Source organism: Dendrobium catenatum, unplaced genomic scaffold (genome assembly GCF_001605985.2).
Source record: "Dendrobium catenatum unplaced genomic scaffold, ASM160598v2 fragScaff_scaffold_908, whole genome shotgun sequence".
NCBI lineage: Eukaryota > Viridiplantae > Streptophyta > Magnoliopsida > Asparagales > Orchidaceae > Dendrobium > Dendrobium catenatum.
The window spans coordinates 828,777-837,338 of NW_021319370.1; positions in this window are offsets into that span (position 1 = coordinate 828,777).

An 8,562-nucleotide genomic window follows, 5' to 3' on the forward strand; every position below is an offset into this window, starting at 1 on the left:
TTCTAAGAAAAGTAATTTTTGATCTTCATCCTTAATACAGTTCACTTGAACTAAATTCTTACTACTCCTACACTTCGTTTGGCTAACTTATATATATATATATATATATATCTTTCTCTCTCATTAGTATCTTATCTATTATATAAATCATTAAAAGCTAAGCTCTTTGTATTGCAAATAGCTTTCTTAAACTCCTTACGAGCCTCTTTATAGCTTTCTCAATTACCATAATTTTTACATCTAAACCAATTTTTATAACAAATCTTTTTATTTTTTATATTTTTTTGCATATTTGGATTCCACCACAAACTATTTTTCTATTATGAGTTTTTCCCTTTGAAACACCAAGCACATCTTTTGTAACATTCTTAATGTCGCAAGCCACTTTTTCCCACGGAATATTGTCATCCTCATGCACAGATAGAATCTTTAAATAAAAAATTTTACTCTCAAAAATACTTTTATTAATATTCTCTAAATGCCCCCATCTAATCCTATAAAATTATTTTACTTTATTTTTTACTTTTTTCCCCTTTATCTTAAATTTCAAAACTAATAATCAATATTGGGTACATAAATTTCATTCGGAATAACTTTACAATTTTTTAATCTAAACGATCTAATTTTTTTATAAGAAAATAATCAATCTACATTTTACTATATATATTTGTATACGTGATAGGATGTGCATCTCTCTTCTTAAATAATGTATTAGTTATTAAGAAATGATAAGCTAAAAGAAAAATCTAATATAGTCTTACCACCTTCATTTGTCGTTCCAAACTCATAGCCACCATGAATGCTTTTAAAATCATCTACCTCTCTACTAACATGTCCATTTAAATTTCCTCTAATAAAAACTCTTTCTTCTTGAGGTATCTTTTGTATTAAATCTTGTAAGTCATTCCAAAATTTTAATTTTGAACTCATATCCAAACCTACTTGAGGAGCATAAGCACTTATAATATTAACAATCTTAACATCAACTATAATCTTTAAAGCTATAATTATATCTCCAATTCTATTAATTTATATAACATTATCCTTCAAACTCTTATCTATAATCACACATATGTCATTTCTAGTACGACTCCTACTCAAATACCAAAGTTTATATCATAAACTATTAATCTCCTTAGCTTTTTCTTCAACCCATTTAGTTTTCTGAGTGCACATAATATTTACCTTTCTATGAATCATAATATATATTAATTCCATTAAATTTTTTGTAAGGGAGCCTATATTCCAAGTTCCTATCCTAATTTTAATTTCATGGAATAACTTATTTGCCCTCATCCGTCCTTGATGTGAAAACATTTTCCTATTTAACACTACACCTGGGCTTCGGTGTAGTGGCCCTTGCACACTTGTCATTGTATTTAGGCCTTACAGTGTGTCGCTTTCAAGGGACACCCTAGAATTAACATAATTTTTTAAACGATTCATGTCATGATTATTCGTCAAGTTTTACGCTGGATGTCGACTACCTAACGCAACCCTCCATTTTTGTAATTATTTTAATTTTGTATTAATTTAAAACTCAAATTAATATACTCAATGATGCATTTGAAAAAAAATGAATTATTTTAATTTAAAAATGAATTGATATATGTCATACATATAAAAAATATTTCACTTGATCAACACGAGTGATACACTATTTATATTTGAAACTTCGGGATTAAGTTTAGAACCTTTTGAAAACCGCTAGTCTCAAGTTTAGATTTTTCGGCGGATTCTTTTCCTCCAATATAAATCATATAGTTAGGAAACTAAAACTAGCAGTTTATTTTCCGAAAATTACAGCCCCTGAAAAAAAAAAATTCATTTAAAAAATAATTCTCCCATTTCTGCTGGAAATTCATCAATAATGGACGATTTTTCTGTAGTGTCGGGCTCTTAGATTACAACATATATAAATTTGACCAAATTTAAAAAAATGTCTTACCAAAATATTATATGTAGACTATCATTTTTCACACAAAATGATCTAAACTTGAGTTTAGAGAGAGCTTTGAGATACGAAGAACTCTACTTAATGTATGAGGCCAATAATTCTCACTAGCTAATGCTATCATCTAACTATTTTTGTTTCACAACTATCGCTTGAGCTTTTTCATCCAATAATCATGTCTCAACCGTCTTCACCTAACCACCAATACCTAATCAACATAATTTTCACTATCGACTACCATCAAACCATCATTTCTTCACTGTTGTCACTTTCCCACTATCATCTTAACATTATCACCCAACTTACACCATCCATCACAGCATCTTCAAAGACCAGTTCAACTCGTGTTTTTTAAACTTTTTTTTTTGTTTTTAATATAAAAATTTTGATGTCCTCTATTTTTTTTAATCTTTGTAAAGTGAGGGGGGGGTTTGGAAAGGGGGGGGGGGGGGGGGGTTGGCGGGAATCGAACGTATGATGGGCAAGGCCTTGTGTGCGGTTGAGGAAGATGGGTCTTTGGCCCTCCTTGTGCGGAGCCCTTGGCATGTACAACATAGCAAACAAAAGAGGAAGGAGCCTAAGAAGCAAAATTGTGCAGATATTCCTGCATGTTGAGTCGTGCGGATCTTCTTAAGTGCGAAGTCGAACAACAACGATGGAGCAATGATGGAGCCAAAGAAGCAACTCATCACGCCAAGCAACGAAGTTGAATGACAATGGAGAAATATAGAAGATGAAAAACAAACCCTAGTATATAGCTCTACCTAACGTGAAGTAGGAGGAAGAAACGAAGAAGTATTCCTGTTGCTTCTTTATCTCTCCAGCCTATTAAGAGAGTTTTTTTTTTTACCCGCAAAATAAACTAAAGCAGGGAATTCCAAATACATTATGAATTTACTTCACTTTACACAAGTGTCCAAACACCAAAAATTAAAAAAGGTAAATCATTCACTATGATTTACTCAAGTGTCCAAACACCAAAAAGTAAAAAGTGCCTTTGGCATTCATGGGTATTATGTTTGAAATGATGTTGAATTATATGATCCAAATATATGGTTTAAATGATTTATATTTTATGCTTTAGTTGAATTAAGGAAAATTTAAATAAGAACACATGCTTGTTTGAACCTTAATCATATGATGTTTGAAAGATATTGTGTCATATATTTCTTCAAATATTATTTAAAAATAAGGTTCTATTCATATTTAGATGTATTTTGCACATTCATCTTACCTTGCTTAAACTAGTCTTAATTGTGCTTATATTTTGAGCAATTTTGTTTTGAAGGTGAATCATAAACTATGAATTTTCATCAGACGGGGCAAATAATTAATGGTTCGAACAAATATTTTTTTTACAAGATCTCCCATTTGTATCTTGCATATAAATTAATAAAGGCTAATAAGGCAAAATTTAACTTAAAGCTATAGGTGATGTACCATTACGGTGGAACAAAGTCCATGATGTGAGTTCCTCTAATAAAAGAGCAATAGAATAATATATTGCTTTCTTCTTGGATGATATATTCATGTTTTTTCAAAATCAATCTCCCATTTGAGTTTCTACTTTTACAAAAAGGGATTTCAACAACAAATTATTATATAAATGAGGATGATCCAAAGTAAGTCCACTCATTATTTTTTTTGCTAATTTTATGATTGATAAAAAGTGATATTGTGAACATGCAAGTTGCAAATAAAGGTGATGTTATGGATAGATAATGATGTAGACAGGCAAGATGTATAGAAACCTAAAATTGGTAAAATGAAACTGTAAACACTATAGGAAAATCACTCATTACCGGCGGTTAACACATGTTTTCCAGCGGTTATGTAAAACGCCGGCGGCTTTTCGGCGGTTTACAAACTGCCAGAAAAAACGGCGCCGTAAATCGTTACCGGCGGTGTTTTTCCGGCATTTTTTTTCACCGGTGGTTTTCCGATGGTTTGTACCACCGGTTAGCTTCCGGCGGCCATAGCGCCGTTGACTGCCGGTGTTTGTACCGGTGGCGTACCGGTTGTGAAACCGCCGGAACAAACACCGTCGTTATCATCATATAGACCGCCGATTTGCCGCCGGTAAGAGTACCGACGGCCTACTGGTGGTTAGGACTAAAGGAATTGTCGGCGGTGTAATCATCGGCGTGTCGCCGGACTACCGCCAGTATTTAACGGTGGCTATCTTCGATTTCCAGCAACGTCAATTAGCCATCCAGTATCAAAGTTTCTGGCGGACAAAAAATAATAGTTTCATAATATAGATCAGGATTCTTCGTGTACCGAGTTAGGTTATTTGATTCTTCGTGTACCTTAGGGCTAAAAAATAATAATTCATAATATAGATCAGAATTCATAAATAACCCTTATGTTGTAAGGAATAATAACTATTAGAGATGCTTTAGGTATAAAATTACATCTTGTCCTATAAAATTACACATGAATGAGATGTTTCAATCGAAGAAATAAGGAGTGTTATCACATTATGTCTAATAGTGAAACCAAATATATATATATATATATTATTTTTATTTTTTTTGTGATGAGGAAGCACCGTTTTTAGGCTGAAAATCTCGGTCGACCTAGCATGCAACCCACACCAATTTTTACGGGCCAACACTTAAGGCTTTCACTGCTTGCCAAGGGATTCGAACCAGGGACCTAGGCTTTGCCCAGCCGGCTCTTCACCACCCGAATTGGCATATATTTTAAAACAATTTAGTAATATGATGTCAGATATTTTTGGATTTTTTCAGTTTCATGTTATTATTTTTTATTTTGCAACTAGTCTTTAATGAAAGTTTAAAATTTATGTTAATTATTAATTAAGCTTTTCAGTATTAAAACAAAACCGATTTAAATTAAAATAATGAGTTGATTTGTAATTTTTTAGAACCGACTTCATTAATTAATTGGATTTAAAAATTAGTATAATTAAACTAAGAGTTTGCTCGATACGATTGTGACGTTTCAAAAAAGTGATTGGGAAATTGCTATGAGAAAAATCAACTTTCATTAAATTTTTTTTTTAAAAGTTATGAGAAAGTAAGAAAATATTAGTCATATGAAATAATAATTATTATATGATACGCAAACCAACGAGAAAGATATCCCATGCAGACTCTAAGGCTTTCTTTGGGACATTTTTTTTATTGCTTTTTAAAACAGTTTTTTAATACAAAAATTTCTTGAATTAAAAATTTTTATACTAAAAAACCGTCCTAGAAAACAGTAAGAAAGCTGTCTCAAACCAAACCTAAGTGTCTGTCTGGACTGTTTGTAGCTTTTTTTAAAAATAGTTATAAAACTATTGTAAAGAAAGTATTTTTTTTAAGATGTAAAAAATAGCTTCCTAATTCATAATTTTTTTTAAAATAATAAGAAAATAGTAGGCAAAAATAAACTATGATTACGATCTGAAAAACAAAGGCATCAAGAAATTTGCCCAAACAAATGCTTAAAGCTTCGTTTGGGACAGCATACTATTTCGTTTTTCATATCGCAGTCATATTTTTTAGTTGATCATTATTTTTTTTTTATTGCTTTCAAGGGATTATTATACTAAAAAGGTACTCTTATAACCGTTTTAAAAAATTATTTTTTTATAATAATTTTATAAACAGTAAAAAAAAAACTTAGTTGACCATCCCTTTTACTTAACGCACGATTATAATGATTTAGTTGCCTGTGGAGTACAAATTTATTAAGATTATTTTAACGACTTTAATCCCATCACCCTTCCAATGGATTGTACTATCGTTGACTATGTTGACTTGGTCAAAATTTTTTTTATTATGATGAGTTGGCTAAAGCTATGCCGTTCGATCAAATCTTGCAAACAATTAGCTGCTCTCTATCAGATTTCATTTCCGTTGGGCTTCACCCATGAGACAGAGAGACGGCAAACAAAGGAATAGAAGCTGCTTAATAGAAATTACATTGCATTAGTTACAGGAATTGCTTGCAGACATTTTATATATATAAGCATTGAAGCTTAGAGGAGAGTTGCAAGTAATCTTGGATTTGGGAGAATGCAACTTGATGATAGAATTTTCTGAGAGAGTGGCAACTCCATATCAAGTGATTATGTGCTGCCATTAATTAGTCTTTTTTTCGGGGATATTTACATTAATTAAGACAAATTCATACACATATCGCATACACGAGATTCAAACCCAAGACCTTTTGATTAGTAGCTGAAGCTCCCAACCAACAGACAAAATTGAGTTGCGTACATAAAAATTAGATAACTTGATTATGGGAACAGATGTGAATGATGGTGATTTCAATGGGATTGATGTGTTCTTTAATGAAATGATAGTCAATTTCAACATACTTGGTGTTAGCATGAATATGGGATTGGTTACTAAAGAAATTGCTAAAATATTATCACTATGAAATGATTTTGATTTATAAATTGGTGGGTAGCTGAAATTCTTGGTAGAGTCGGCAAAGCCAAATTTTGTATGTTGCAATAGTGGCTAAGACTTTGTATTTGGCTTATGTAAAGACTGGCAACCATGCTTTGTTTCTTAATGCTCCACGATACTAAGATGTTCCCAAGGTAAGAGCAACATCTTGTTGTGGATTGGTGATACTAAGAGCGAGTCCCTAACCCAATTAGAGTTCAAATAAGAGTGAAGTGTGAGAACTTTTTTAAATAGGTAAATCATAGTGAAATGTGACATGGATGTAACAAAGAGATGTTTTGGTAGTTGAAAGTGATCTAAAGTGGTTGGTGCTTGTGTTGGCATAGTTGATTAACAACAAAGAAGATTTGGGCAAGTAATTGTGATGAATTGTAAGGAGATATTGACTTGTCGGTGGAGAGCTAGGTTGGCCAAGGGAAATAAAGGTGTCTTCGATCAATTCGGTCGGTTTTAGGGGGAGGGGGATTGCGTATGAGGCCAATCCTAACTTATTTAGCAGTTCTATCGCATATTTTTCTTGTCTAAGAAACAAAGCTTGAAGTGTTGTGAGAACTTGAATGCCCAAGAACAACTGGATAAGCCCAACTTCTTCATTTTCAAGCTTCTTCCACTACAGGAAAATCACTCATTATCGGCTGTTTGTTCAGGTGGTTAGCATAAGCTTTCTGGCACGACGGTTTTGTAAAAACCGGCGGCTTTTCGGCAATTCAAAAACCGCCGGTAAAAACACGTAGGAAATCGTTTCCGGCGGTCTTTTTCCGACGGTTTTGCTCACCTGTGGTTTTCCGACAATTCGTACCGCCGGTAGTTTTCCGGCGGTCATAACACCGGTGACACTCATAACTGGCGGCCTACCGGTTGTTTAACCGCCGGTTTAGTCGGATTTTTCCGGCAGCCAAACCGCCGGCATATCGTCTATAACTCACCGGCGGTCATAACTGAAGGAATTACCGGCAGCGCCACCACCGGCGTATCGTCGCAGAACAGCCGGAAACTGTCGGTAAGCCGCCAGAAACTACCGGCGGTAATAGTAATCTTCCGGCGGCTGATATTAAGCCATTTGGTATCAAAGTTTCCGGCGACCAAACCGTCGGTTGGCCGCCGGAAACCTGTAGCATTTGAATAAAAAAATTGATTGCCTCCCCTCTATTTTATTGATTTTCATCCTAAACTCTAATCACGCACAGAAAATACAATAATTTTTACAAATATGGGCAACACGCCACTATAATCAATCACAACAATTATCATAAATATTTTCATCAAAACAAATCAACTCATAATTAATAAGTTCATAACCAAATAATAAGTCAAACCAAAGAAGTTCATCCACCAGTATGAACATCTTTCTTTTAACGACGTTGTTTTCTCAAGTTTGGCTTAAACTGAGGCGCATTGCAGGTGCGTGTTGACCTCATTTTTGTATGAGGTCACTAAGACCCTTCCAAACTCCAGATTAATTCTAGATCCTAGGATCCACTCTAGACCTTAGGATCCCTTCTTAGAGCCAAACCTTAGGGCCTACTCTAGAGCCTAGGATTCCCTTAGATCCTAGATCCTAAAACCCTTTTAGATCTTAGGACCAATCTAGACTCAAACCAATCCCCACCCTTGATCAACCTCAACCTCAAATCAATTCCTACCCTTGATCAACTCCAACTTCAATTTGATTCAGCCCTTGATCAATTCAAATCTCAAACTTCATTCAATTCAAATTCAAATTAATTCAAACTTCAAACACATCCAAACTTTGACCCAATCAACTTGAGAATCCAAACTTCAATCTAGACTTTGATCCTACCTTTGATCTAGCTTTGACCCTATCCATTCATTAACAACCACCACGTGATTATAAATGATTTGGATACTTCAATATTAATCATTCAAACTTGAAATCCATTCCAAATCCAGAAATCTAGACTCAAATCCAAAGTCTTAAGGCCTTGTCCTAAAGACCCCTTTCAAAGAATTTTCAAACATTTTAAAATCCAGTCTAATGGCCTCTGATTCAGGGTCTATCACTTACAAAGTGATAAGACATGTCTCTAGAGGCTACCCTCCAATTTTGAGTCCATTCTGAGGTCTCTAACCCCAGAATCTGAATTAAAATCCAAAGGCTGTAAAACCTTTAAATATTTACAGACTATGCCATTCGAACCAACACCTTGAAAATTTTGATCT